This window comes from Poecile atricapillus, chromosome Z, assembly GCF_030490865.1.
Source record: "Poecile atricapillus isolate bPoeAtr1 chromosome Z, bPoeAtr1.hap1, whole genome shotgun sequence".
Taxonomy (NCBI): domain Eukaryota; kingdom Metazoa; phylum Chordata; class Aves; order Passeriformes; family Paridae; genus Poecile; species Poecile atricapillus.
Window position 1 is genome coordinate 131,991,950 of NC_081289.1, and position 14,897 is coordinate 132,006,846.

General features: G+C 39.1%; 1 protein-coding gene across 4 annotated transcripts in view; it reads right to left on the reverse strand.

The window, feature by feature from the left end:
• The window catches only part of GHR (growth hormone receptor), a 151,872-nt gene that overhangs the window by 66,519 nt on the left and 70,456 nt on the right, over positions 1-14,897 (reverse strand). For all 4 annotated transcript variants that reach the window (XM_058827780.1, XM_058827781.1, XM_058827778.1 and 1 more), the window contains exon 2: positions 11,194-11,278. The gene's annotated coding sequence lies outside the window, so the exon portion shown is untranslated. The remainder of the gene's footprint in view (positions 1-11,193; positions 11,279-14,897) is intronic.

The window sequence follows — 14,897 nt, forward strand, 5'->3', positions numbered from 1 at the left end:
ATTACCTGTTATTAATAGATCTACTACAAAAATGTGCCTCTGTGTTTGTAAAATCCTCTGCTGTTACACAACTTCTACCCCATCAGTATCTTCTCCCCCTCAGCTCTTCCACTTTCTCCCTAAAGTTTTATTTTCTCTTTCACAGGCCTGAGCACAATGCCACTTTATTTACAATTCTTCTTCCCCAGTTTGCAGGCACCCCGTGCTGCCTTCCTATTCACGCTTTCCTGTTCTCCCAAATCCACTAGCCTCTGCTAATCTTCCAACAACTCTTTTCCAAGACTTTCTACTTCTTCCTGCCACAAGAGAAGGCCAAACCCTCACAGAGTTTTTTTTTCTTTCTGTGACAACAAATGTGATCAGAATTCATCATTCAGAGCACACTGTTTCATTTTTCATAACCACACCAAACAACTGTGATGGGACCAGGGTTGGTCCCCATGTGCAGCTGTCACAGCAGGACCATCCCCTCCATCCCTGCACACCTGACTGGTGGGCATCTCAGCTTCCTTCTAAGAAGAGTGGTTAGACAGCTGAAGCACCAACCCAGGAGCTTGGAAACACATCACAAGGTCAACAACCACACTGCACTTCAGTAAGGTGTTGTTACTGCAGAGGAGAACAATCCTCTTCCAGCACTGCTGTCCCCTCTTGCAATGGCAGACTTGTTTACATACCTGCAACACAGTCAACTCCATTAGGAGATTGTTCCAGTTAAAATTAATCCATAAACATTTATTCTGTTTGCAGACTGGTTTTATCAGGACTCCCCAAAGATACAGCTCAGGAGCGTAGCTGGGACAGCACAGGCACGGGAATGAGCAGTCAGGGTGGAGGGGAGGGCACAGCCACCCTCCAGCAGCAGCTATTACTTGTTTAAGAGCAATTCTACAAGTATTGGGAAATTTCCTGCTCAGCCAGAGACACTGACTAAAACCACCAGCTTGCCGATACGGGCACAGGATTAAATTGTGTTCCTAAACCTCGGAGACGAACAAAATTTTTGCTTCATCCCTTGCCCTTTTGCTAGTAAAATGCAGTATAGAAACAAATGATGCTTCTTCACTGGACTCTCACAAATCCAGAATCTCAGCAAGACAAAACACTGTCTTGGCACTGCCTAAAACCACATGGGATATCCACAGAGTTATCCATTTAGACAAGCTGTGAAAAATATCCAACCGGTATACTCTGAACATCCCCAATATGGACAAGACTGAGCTCAAAAACAGGAACTGCTCTCATTGGAAAATATGGATGCATCACACTCCACTCTGTGCAAGAGCCTCTGTAAAAGGCCAAGTTGTGCTATTTCCTTGGAGCTGCAACCCAGAGCTTTTGGGATAGGGCTTGTACTCAAGGCCTCACCCAGGCACATGGAGCTCTGCATGGGAGGTGAAGCACGAGGGACGTGACCTCTGCATGCAGCACAAACACTTGCCTGGGCTTCAGTCATGATGGCCAGTTCTAGTACTATTTGAGATCAAGTGAGAGCTACACTGCCATGGCTCCAGTCTCATTGGAGAAAATCTAGTGGAAACCAGGAGTTTCCACTTTGCGATACCACTTTTAGTGTTACAGAATAAAAATTCCGAGAGAAGGGTCCCCAGAATGCCACCTGCATCACCATCAGACAACTACTGCCTTGCAGAAAGTTCTCAAAGACCTGTTCCATAATGACCCACTGCCCTTCCTCTAAGACACCCTTGCATGCTTGCTGTCAATAGGAACAGTATTGTCCAGAGGCTGCAGTGTTAACCTAGCAAGAGACAGCTCCTGTGTAGGCATTAGGACAAAACTGACCTTTTACAATCCAGTAGGTATCTACCTCCCAACACCTACCCTATGTGTCTATGAAAGACAAATTGCACTAATAAAGTGCCTCTTATTCAACAGAAGACAAACCCCTTCAAGTGTCTGTAACATACACTATTCTAAAGAATAATATTCTATGTCTTACTCAACTCCAGAAGTTTGTAAGAATGAACAGAGTTAAAATCAGGAAAAAAAAAAAAAAAATACAGCAGCTGACTGTCCTCAAGCCAGCTGAAACTTGACCACAGAAACATTTGGCTAGAGGTCAGCTCAGGCTAATTACTTCAGTACAGAAAGGGAGCCAGGAGTTATAAAAAGGATAAAAAAATATCTTGGCCCTTTTCTATAGCAATGTTGGAGTAAGGTCAATCATAAGTGAATTTAAACACAACATCTCTACAGTGGGATGTGAACAGTCAGCATAAACAGGCAAAACTGGGCTAAGAAGCTCCCTGAGAAAAGAAAGTCTAGTCACAGCAGACTGAGTTGTTTGCACCTACTTTGATCAGGTAAAAAATTTAACTCTCAAAAAATGCTAACGGTCAAAAAAAAACCCCAGGAGTCTTGCTTATAAACAAAATTTGTTTGAAGTGGGATCTTGACCTTTACATTGTTTCTGAACCTGAAAGGACCAGAAGGAAGGAGAAGGACAAAGACACTCAACTGCACCTATTATGGCACTTCTCCTTTTGCCATCACCATTAACTCAGGATACTCCATACATGAGAGTTTTTCCACAGTAACCTCCTTCAGTTCAGCATTGTTTGCCACAGCAGCATCTCCGCAGCTAGTACAAAACAAAGGGTAGCTTCTCTGCTGCAAATCAAACCACAAAATTACTGAGTGAAGGATTAATCTGAAGAGTATTCTGTACACTGCTGTTTCGTCACTCTATTAGATCACAAAGAGGCAAGAGCACAAGAGCATGCCATGCATGCGAACACACACCAGCAGATCCACCACCAAATGAGAACAAGTGCTGAGAAAGGAATATAACTCCAGGCTCTCCAGGTCGGTCCTGAATCCTCTTTATTGCAACTACCAAAAATGTGTGCAGGAATTTTCTGGGTGAAAGGCTTTTATTTTTCACAGTGTAGACATTTCTTAAAAGTTATTTCAGGGCATGACCAGTGACACCAAGGCGTAATCTTTCTGTGCTTGCCTAAAAACATTCACATCACTTTGGCTGATCATGCATAGCTGAAATCACTTTGCCTGTGTACCCTCATTCCCGAGTGCCAACAGGATGGAGTCATGCTGCAACTGAAATTAGTTTTAGCCCTTCCGATCAACACAATCTAAAACTGCAATGGACTTACTGCCTTCTTCCCTTGCTTGCTGATATTACGGCTTGATTAAGTCATCAGCAGCCCTTGGACGAGTGCCTGTTTTCATAGAGCCCTAGTCAGGGCTCTGTACTCAGACACAGTAAGAAACAGAAATAACAAATTGTCTGAGCCGATATGAGTAACACACCATTCACCTATTGTGTACTGTTATCCTGCATATAAAGAGAAAAGGAATGATACCAAAAAAGCAGAAGTTACATACTCCAAATTAAAAAAAACAACCAATTAAAAACCTCATAAAGGGCACATTTCACTTTAAAAAAAAAAAGTCAAAACCTAAATAACAAAAGCAACATAAAGTTGCACTTTCTATGCATGAGGACTTTGAGGACTATGAAAAAGTATACTATAAATACTAACTAAACCTATGGAACAGAGGCAACTTTATATTATTAATGAGGTCTTTATGTCAACTAAAAAATGAATACTGATTTCAAGTGCTAAAATGTTAAAATTGCAAATGTAATCTATTGAATTCATTGTTCACTTCGGGTTGAAGAACATTTTTTTTCCTACATCACTTTTAATTTTGAAATAGAGAGTATATGAAATTTCAAGACCCAGTTTATCTCTCTCTCTATTGTAAGAGATACCTTTAGTGCTTTTAGTTGGTTTCTTTTTCCTATGGATTAATGTGTCTGTTAGTTACTCTGATCTAAACTGGTAATAGGCCAAATGATTTTCAGTTCTGTGATGTGATCAAGGAGCCCTTCAGTGAATCCACTTCTGGACATTGCTCTGGGCTTGTACTGAAAGCTCTTAAAAGTCGTTCTCGAAAAATGTGGCTAAGAAGTCGAAGGATGGCTGTGGCACATGATGTGTCACTTCTTTATTTACAGGAAAATGTGCTGTACTTCGACAGCAGTAACCTAATGGACTAGGTACACAGAAGGAGGATTTCAGCTCTAAGACTAGTAAATCTCTCCATCAGAAAACAATTCCTAAAAGAGGGTTGCAGTTATAGTCTTAAGTTTCTGTCTACTACACAGATAGAAAAATTTGAACTTGGAAAAGATTTAATTGCTCTGTTTGCCTTTCAGCCCCCAAAACAGATCAAAGCAGTGAAACAGATGCATCTCAGATGAAAGTGCAAACATTTAGCTGCATAACATGTATATGAGAATTGCTGAGCAGATACTCAGCTGCACATATAATAGTATCACTAAAGAAGATTCAGGCCTATTTATGAGAATAATTATTTCAGGCTAGAAACACTTTCTCAGCTATAGTACTAATTCTTCCAAGGCTTCTCTGTGGTTTTGCTTGGGTTTTTTTGTTTGTTTGTTTTTATTTTTTTATTTTTAGTTATTATTAGTATTTAGGTAGCAGTCATCCAAAAGACAAAGTTCTGCTCTTTGCTTTGTTATTTGTACAATGAATTGCAAATAAAAGTGCTAGAATTTATTTATATAAGCAAATGTATATCCCAGTCTGTTTGAAAAAATATAATCCATCCATCCATTTAATGTCCAGTATCATGTCAAGAAAGCAAAGAGAGATATCTAAGTCTGTATCTAGAACTAACACCCTAGTAATCTGTACTAAAAAAATGTTGTTTTACTCAAAAAGACTTCACTGAGATAATTACTCACACTTTACATAAAGAGATTAAATTCTATTTCCAGCTCTGTATAAAAATTTTGTGCAAGTGTGAATAAAACCCCAAAGCACAAGGCAAAGGCTCTTCAGTGGCTTGCCAGCACTGACGTTTAAATCCTGTTGGGACTACAGCCGTGTGGATCCAATGCAGCAAAGCAGTAAAAAACATCTGATTTCAAGCAGGCAAGATTATATATTTAACACGAGAACGTGGCTAAGTAATTCTCCTAGCACTGTGAGAGCTTAGCACCTCACAGAAATTAGGAAAAAATAATGAAGCACAGGAATCACAGTGCAGAGCAACCAGTGTGACACCACTGGGAGCTTAGGCTGGAACATGAGGGGAAACAAACAGGATTAATTGTATGCTTGGTAATAAATAACCATTTTATATGTGCAGGATCATCACTATGCAGTGGGTCAGTTCCACTGTTCAGTCATCATTGTCTCTGCAAGCTTTCTCCTGTGTACCAGTACCTGCATTATCGAATTAAAAAACATATTACCTGCTACTTGGGCAAAATATAGTCAGTTAGGCTGCAGCACACATCATAAATAAATCCACATCTGATCTCTTGGAGCTTTTCTGAAACATAAAAACTCTGCTCCCTCTGATTTTCCTAAATTGCTCTTTGAAGTCTGTAAGGCAGGTTTGAGCAAAATGTGATTGGAAGAAATTGAAGACGGTTTGTTCAAAAATGCTTGGCTATAACCCAATTCTATTTCACTGGAGAGCACCAGGAGTTTCATAATTTGGAACAGTTTGGTAATAGCCAGTCATTTTGCTCAAAGAGCAATTTCAGGAAATCAGATGAAGCAGGTTTTAATTTTAAACAGTATTTACATAAAAAAACCCCATTTCTTCCAGGAAAAAACCATCTTCAAGAAGTTGTAAAATTTAAGTTCAAGGCCTGGTATTTACCCGAGACTAATGAAATTACTTAACAGTTCATTACCATTGGAGAAATTAATTCTATGGTTTAATCGCACGCTAAATCATTTGTGTGCTCCTAATCAGATTAAAGACTACATAACAGAGCCTGTATGGCATTTAGGAAGTCATTAACTTAAATAGCACGGTAAGTGAAAGCTAATAAATGACAGACAAAGCATTTCTGAGTGCATTTCTGGATGGCCACTCAGGACTCCAAGCGTATTTACTATCAGCTGGTCTGCAGGAAAAGAACAATCTTCTTGACAGAAGGCTTAACAGTAATCAGTGCATTTTAGTTTAGTGAAGTTTTGCATGTCCTGTAGCTCATGTAAGTTTAAGATATGGCATATATTAATTTATCTTGAATCTGTAATATGCAGACTGAAGCCAACTTTGAATTTCAGTTGAACTGACAGAGTTAGCACATGGGCACACCTATTCAGTGCAACTGTTTTTCACAATAACTGCAAGCAAAATTATCTGTTTAAGAAGTTCTTTGTTAATAAGAAGCTGTACGATTTGCTTTCCATGTGTCCTAAGATCATACCAGCATTGTTACCTCCCCTATTTGCTGTTGTCTTGGTGCTTTAAGTCCACACAAATCTGAATATATAAATGGTGGGCACCTACCAAAAACTAGCTTTCTGTATTTAACAACTGATTAAACTACTTCATAGAGACATATAGAGAGATTTTGAGCTACATCTTTAATTGTGAAAATCAGCACAAAGTTAAAAGAAGTACTGAATGAAACCAGCAAGTGGAGATCACTCTGTATTTTTAAATGCAGTGCTGCCAAAATAAGTCTTCATGAGGAAAGAAATAACTTCTGAAGAAAAGCTGATCTCTGTTCAAACCTCTCATAAAATTCTTTAAAAATCTCTTAACTTCTGCCCCCACTTGCACTGGTAAGACGTGGAATACAAAATACCTGACTTTTAAATTTAAAGTATGTTTTGATGAAGCATCTCATATACAGAGAAAGACTATTTACATTTACCAAAGTGGCTTAAAAACATGTGAGCATTTTTAGATACCATCCAAACAGGATCACTAAAATCTTTATACTGAAACAATCACTTCTGATAAACATTTTTATGATACAGCTGTTGATGACACCTTTTAGGCCAAGAGCTGTAGGACGAATGCTGCGAATTTTTAATCGGAGATTTTTTCAACGCTAGAGTGTCTAGTACTTCCAAACATAGGGAGACTAAGTTATTTTCCTGACAGAATTTACTGAAACCCAATCTAATGTACAAATGGTTTTTCATGGGCTTCAAGTAACTTCTTCCAGTTCATGTCCTGTAACATACCATGGTATTATTTTAGCTGTTTCAGTTACCACAGAAAGAGCTAAACTGGGAATTCTTCCCAAGGAATCACCGGAAGTGGGGCCTTGTGTCCACGTGTTTGCATGCACTTTACACACATATGCACACAGGTATACTGGTGTTTTGATGAGACCTGAAGGTGTACCTCTCTCTCTGTCTCTCTCTCTATATATATCCTGAATATTTATATATGAGACGGGGAGATTCCATCCTGTGAGGCAGATGACCATGGGTTAGAAGACAAAGGACCTGATGAGGAAGAAGTGTGGGAAGGCTAATAGCATATTTTCCTGTCTGGAGAGGTAGAAGGGTATGAGAAGGGTATGTGACATGGGATCCAGAACAGCTTTGAAATGTGACAGATTATTAAGGAAGTGGAGACAAATTTGGATTGCTCATTGAGCGATGAAGCCAGCCTGCCTTTTAAGGGGAATAATCCAAACAGACGTGCCTGGTCATCTCTAGAGTTAATGACCGACTGAACAGTTACTAGTTTAGAGAGTTTACCTCCTAGTAAAACTGAGTGGGCACCTGCAGCTATCATAGCACTACAATGATGACTTTGTCTGCAACAGAGATAAAGAGAAATGCCAGGTTGTAGTTAGAAATGTGAATTGGAAATTGACAGAGCTTTGTCCTGATGCCCATCATTTCCCATAAGAAAACTTTACTAATGAAGAAATTAAGAAGTACCTGTAAAATAAGCCATAGAAACAACCATATAAAAGGTAATTTGACAGATCTATTTCTAAAGAGGTATTTTAATGATTCCAGATAATATTTTCCATCAGCAAATTCTGTAGCAGTCTGCAGCAGGAGACAGGGGCATTACCCATTTAACAGACAGAGAAAGGGATATACTGGGAAGAGGAACAGCTTGCCTGCACTTACACTGCAGCAGAGTAAAGCATGGACTGCAACCCCCCCTTATTTAACACAGAATATTACAGTCTGTGGATACACTGCCCACCATCACAACACCACAAAATAAAGCTGCAGCCGATTAAAAACATCCCAAACCCAAAACTAAACCCAAACTCAACAAACTGACAGTTTGCATTAAGACAGGAAGGACTGCAATTAAGAGAATGAGAAGCTCATCTGAAACACTCAAGAAACTAGGAAAACCTTCTTAATAAGTATACTTCTTAATAAGTACATAGCTCTTCCACAAATAGGAATGAACTGTGCTCTTTACCTGTGGAAACACCACTGTAGTGGATGTAAGCCTATCATACCACATATACCACTTTTCAAATATAAGAGATAAAAGCAATCATAATTCAGCATTGCAACACTTGATTTTAGACATCACACACAAAGCACATGAACTTTGTACTGATCAGCTTAAAACGGGATACTATTCAACAAACAGGTGCTACAAACAACAGAGCTGTCCAGTGCAAAGCTGGCTGGCTGATGGAGTGATTTTATGACTTCCTTCTCTGCAGGAACTCCATCACAATACCAACTCATTAAAAAAGTGAAACTTGGAGCACATTCAACTGTTCATTAAAACCGAGTAGCGCATACGCATTTTTTCATTGCTGTTATTTTACACAGGACCATGAGGAAATAGATATTTACAGATAAAATTCACAAGGTACCAGAGGCTCGGGCCTTGACCCACAACCACTCTAAATATTCCTCAGACACAAACCCACTCTGTGCTGTCTATCACAAATATAAATCCCATACCAAGCTAGATCTCAGACATATGATTCAAAAAAAGGAGCAGACCAAAGGGTAGGGCACTGGGGCACTGGAGAGAGTTTTGGAAATCACTGCTGGGGGTTCTTCTCATCTAGCACATTACCCATCTCCTCTGAAGTCTGACCAGCAGCCTTGCCTCAGTATGTATTTTTATACTGAAGCAGGGATCAAGGCTGCTTGCACAGATGCCTGTCAGCAAAAAGCATTAGGAATTGGCTCTCTCCCTTTAATCAGGACACCACTAACCACCCTCACATCACTCGGCCCTGGGCTGTGAATGGCAGTCTCACCCACACTGCCATGTGGAAACTGTCAGCATGGAAGGGAAGAGCTGGACTGTTCCTTTATGTAGTTCTTAGGTTATTAGATTAGATTATTAGAATAAATTTAATATCACAGAAAGCTGTATTTCTCGAGAGATCAAATGCTTCCGTCTTAAGAAAAACTTTTAAAAAATGTAATATAAAAAAATACATATACATTGTATACATAAAAATATTTTATCTTTTTTTTTAGGAAGTCATTAGCATTGATACCATCTACTCCTAAAATATGTATGACACCAATCACACCAATCTTGTGAAAGCAGCCTTGTTCACATAAGCTCTCAGGTTCAACACAAATTGTACAGAAATATTCAATAAACCACTTCCTCATAGCATATATTTTTCCCAATTATTATTAAAACTTTGGAATATCACAGCAGACAGAGTTTTGAATTGCCCTGATGCATAAATCAGTACTTATTTTCAGTTCCCTTGTTGCATACAAGTTTTTCTTCAGTAATCACACTTTATAGCAGGTGACTAGATTCATATACTTAAAAGAAAAAAAACAAAACAGTCACACTTAGATACATAAGGTTTAAATTCTCCTCTGGTAACACCATGTCAACATCACATCAAGTAAGACAAGCACTGTGCAAGCAACAGCATTTCCTAAGGATTGGGATCTTTTGCTCCCTTCTGAAAGTTTGTAATTATTGGCCTTTATTTACAAACAGGAAACAGAAACACAGCAAAGTTATAGAGGGTGACAGAATCTGAGTGAGTCTGTGGTGGAGCTCAGAAGCAAGGCCAGACCCAATGTCCAAGCTGTGTCCCTCCAGTGCTAGGCTGCTCGGAGAGGAATCAGGAATGGGCAGTTTAGCTATGGATCAAATGGCTCCCTGGGCACGGAAAGCCAGAAAAACAGAGCAGAAAAAAAGAAGTTTTCTGTATGGTTGTTTGGCCATGTTTCATCTATAAAATATGAGAAGTGATTCATAAACTGTTTTCCAGGTGTGCTGGACTCTGTATGAAAAGGCATGGTAACCACAGGTTAGGACAGCTTTGATTAAGGGCTTCACTAATGACTAATTTATGCATACTTTACAAGCATTTTTACAAGTAACTTTTCACTATTCTCACCTTCTAATTTTTTTAGTGAAATTGGTACAGACAAATATCCCAAGCAGAGATCCATGGCACAGTGAATGAATCTGGAGTTCTACCATCTGGTTTCAGGAACATTAAGAACACAGATGGAGGATTGCAAGTTTTACCTACTGCTATTGTAACCAAAGCTAGAAGTATATAGAATTTCTCTTCTATTTAATGACAGTACAACTGTGTACACTAAGACAGGAATAGCCAGTTCAAGTCTCATAAAACTGCTACAGAACATGGATAGCAGCTGTAAAGTCTCATGTAGCAATTTAACACCAGGTAACAGCTTTTCAGCTTCACACCACGAGTAATCACAGGTCTGAATCCCTTACACAATAGCATATTTCTGTGATGTTCAATTCAAATTCACCCCACTGTATTCTGATTAGGCTTTCATTAATACATGAAAGAACTAATGAATTAGATATGAATTAGACATGAATTAGAACCAACATGTACATTCAAACTCAATGACACTTGTGTCATTTAAACCATGATTTGTTATCCACAATATTCTGATAGGCATTTTCACATTCTCCCTGACTCACAAAATACAGACTTTTTTTTTTTCTCTCTATTTGTTTCAATAGCATGCATTTAAAGTCAGGCAATTAATATCCTAAATAACACTCTGTGTGGGAAATGGCTCGGTAAAATGCAGTATAATTTTTCTCTGACAAGGAAAAATGGCTTTTAACCACTTTTAAGAGTCACCCATTCCTCTGTCTGAAATGTTGGCTACTAGAGACTGACAAGAGGGCTTGAAGTCATCAATTTAATCAGGACTGAATCTGTCAGCCTCAATTCATATATATCTCTATTGTTTTGGGTATTGAAAAAAGATAATTAGATCCCAATCAGAATTTTGTATAAAGTATAATTATCACCTCCTGCAGGAATGAATCCTAGAGTCTGTATGGAAAATAACATTTGTGGGGCGTTATGGGATACTGTTTATCAATCTGCTTAGCCAACTCCAGTAATAAAGTCACTTGCAGGTAAGATAAAAATGATCACACTACCTCAAATTTCAGCAGGGGATGGACGATGCTTCACGCCTCCCTCAGCTCGACTGCAAATCACGACCTTCTCCAGCCATCCCAGCACCTACATGAAAACAGAAGAAACAGACAAGAGATGAGTTCTGGGACAGCAAAGGTCACCTGCAGTGGGAGGGCAACATGACAAAATCCAGATATGTGTCCTGGTCCTGCTGTCTGTCAGGGAAGGCCACCAGCAGGGCAGTCTGCTTGGCGGCCCTGAGAGCAGCACCTGGGCTTCTCACTCAAGCTTCAGCAGTGGCCTGAAACCCCGTGTCACTGAGGGCCTGCCAAGCCACAGCACCCCGTGCTAACCTTGGCATTAAAATGAACACACATTTAAAAGGCAAAGAGAGGTCAAGGTGACTGATTCTTAACGCACATTCCTGGTGAAAATCAGCTGCCCTGGTTGGAATCTCTGGACCATCAAGAGGATGAGTAGTATCTCAGTACCACTACAACAACAACAACAACAACAACAACAACAAATACAACTACTACTACTACTACTACTATTACCACTTAAGACAATAAGTTACAGCACAGTAACTTATAAACTGGTGAAATTAAGAAAATAACATTTCATTTTCCTCTAAAAGGACAGTGTCTAAGTCTCAGGAAGATGGCATGCTGATAAAAAAAAGTAGTATGTTATGTTCTGAATTCCTAAGCACATTTTTGCTGCCACGGTATTTTGGCACAGCAGCAGCATCCAAAACAGCTCTGAACTACTAGCATTTCTACGTTAAAGAAAAATAACAGAAATATAACATGGAAAGTTCCTTCTTCCTAAGGATGCAAGTCAGCTTTTAAAAGCATTTTAAGAAGTCAGACATGAAGCTCACATTATTTAAATAATTCATAATAATCTAGTTTCTAGTGGGTGGGACTACAAAAAGAAGACCACATTTCACAGTATCAAGGTCTTTAAAAAACAGGGGAAAAAAATATCAGTCTACAAGTAACATCTAAAGAACTACTGTGTTCATGCAAACTGAATGCTTAAGGTCACACTGCCCTAGCCTTAACAAGTAAAAAAATTTGAATTTTTAAACATTCTGAAAGAGAATTTTCCTTTACTGAGTTAGCACTAGCTAAAAAAAGAGCAGCAAGAATCTTTTTTGTACCCCCAGAATTTTCTCCCTGTTATGTGTATAATTTTAACATACAGACAGATCACTAAGCAGTGGAAAGAAAAATTTGCTTGTGAATGAAAGTTTCATCAATACTTCTCTGGAATCCTTCTACAGTGCAATGTGTAAAAGGCTGTTACCTCTGTATTTATACTAAAAACCCCCAAAACAATACCCTCCCCAATTGCCAAATGAAAAAATCTTTCAACATTTTCAACAGAGAAAAATTAAACAGACATTTGAAATAAACAGAAAACCCCCTGCATACAAAAGCATGACTAATATGTAGTATTACTAAAAAATAATCGTCCTATGTGTGGTTATCCAAAGTAAAGCCTATAAGCAGAGCTCCCTCCTGGCTCACATCATGAAACAAGTGGATTAGACAAGTCCCTACATAGTTAGTCTTTAGGTTACTCTACCTCATAATATGCACAGCCAAATTCTATTATCACACTTTTTAGAAAACACCTGCTCACATTTCAGCAGGCTGAGAATGTAACTGATTGCGTCCCCCATTCATATGTAATTCTACAAGAAGTCTTGTGTTAATTTCTTTTCTGACTTTTGAAAGAACTCTAAATTCTGAGAATAACTGAGCAGTGAGCCTCCTGCTCTCTTTTCCAAAAATAAAACGACAGCTTAGTGTGGAACAAAGTTATAAAGTCTGAGCCAGCTGTTGACTGAAGTGAGCTACTAAGGACTACTGACAAATTCTTTTTCAAAACACTCTCTATGGCATTAACAAGGGGAAATGACCTTTATATGACAAAGTCAGAATCCTATTACAATAGGACAGAAAAAATTATTCCAGTAGTCCTTCCAAAATATTTTGAAATCCTGCTCAGCAGCAGAAAAGATCTCTCAGCTACTTTATGGGCAACAAAGGGAAATGTCCTAACTTCTGATTACCTGATTGTACTCAGAACATTTTGTTTCACTCTTGGCAGCTGTGGTGATGTGCTCCAACCCCTGCTGTTTTCTGCCTGTGCAACAGCCACCCGGGGTGGTTGTGACGGCTACATCTGGCTCACAGATATCAACACAATAGTTAAGGGCCATAAATCTTGCTTGACACCTAAGGGCCGTGAGTCTTGTTCAACAGCTAGGGCTAGTTGAGCATGCGCCAAATGAAATACGGCCGCTGTGCAAATACAACCATAAGTCAATCAACTTACTCCATAAACAGGGGACAGCCTGAGGCTTGTTCAGATCTCCTGCACAGAAGGGGCTGTGTGCCAGGAGCTCCCCTTCACCACGGAGACCTCTCTACATTACTCCTTGGGACTGAGAGATTCCTTGTCTTAGAAGATTCTTGGTAAGTGATTAGTAACATGCTAAACTTTGAAATCTTACCTAAGTGAGATAAAATATTGATTGTGCATATACAACCCTTTAGCCATAAAGTGTTGACCAAGCCTGGGACTAAGTCTGGATCCAGCCACAACTAAACTCCGATCAGAAAATTTAGAACACAAGGGAGTCCTTTCTGATGTTCTTATTACTCAACAGGATGGTCTCCTAGACAGTTTTGTCTGACCACATCCTCTGTGCTGTAAATAATCAAGTATACCATGCCATCGAATATTGTTAAACTGCTGACGCATTTACCACCAAACTTTGTTAAATCACTGTTTTACATCAATAAAGATATTGCTACTTCTCTCTTGCAGGTGAAATGCGTCATTGTCTATGGCAGTAGCAAGGGGTGATAGCACAAAAAATGCCAGCAGCAACAGTTTAGAACAGCCATACAAGCACATCAGCTATATTTGCACTTGGCTCTGGCAGTTCCTTATGTGTGAAAAACAGGCATTACTGTACATAAGGAAATAAGCTAGATGTTAAAATGATTAGCAGTCCTCTTTTAAAATGATTCTTGGAAAAACTTCAGCTTCACAAAAGGGTAACATAGATTCACATGATTAAGTGATACAGGTCAAGCTCTTTTTTTTCAAAGACAACTATTTTGTCAGAAGCACATTTATTTACTGTAATCCACAAGGCAAACAAAAGAATTATGGCACTGAGTTGATAGGGCCCATCCAAACTAGTTTGTTTCCCAAAATAAGAAACAGACTCAGACTCATCCCTACCTTGACTGCGATGTGAGGATCTTTGCCCATTATTATCTCCTCATCATGTCCTAAGCTAACCTACCAAAAAATAATCTGGGCAAGATGAAATGGAGTCAAATGTACCAAAAGTTATTTTGGTCTCCAAAAAAGCAAGGAAAGGTCCAGTGCTGAAAAAAAGCTGGAAACGCTTTTGAACATGTCCCATGTAAAATCCTAATGACGAAGTACAAACTTATGAAATGTACTGAACACTGGCTGAAATGCCTGGCTCAAAGGATTTCAACCAGTGGCAAAAAGTCCAGCTGAGAAACAGCCACTAAAGAAGCAGCCCAAGTGTAAATGCTGTTTAAATCTTTATTAATGACCTTTTTCATTGAAGAGGGGACAAAACAGTGGAAGAGACTGCTTAGAGGTTGTGGAGTCTGGGGGTACTCAAAACTCCAGTGGACTCAAAGCACAGTTGCATTAATGAAAG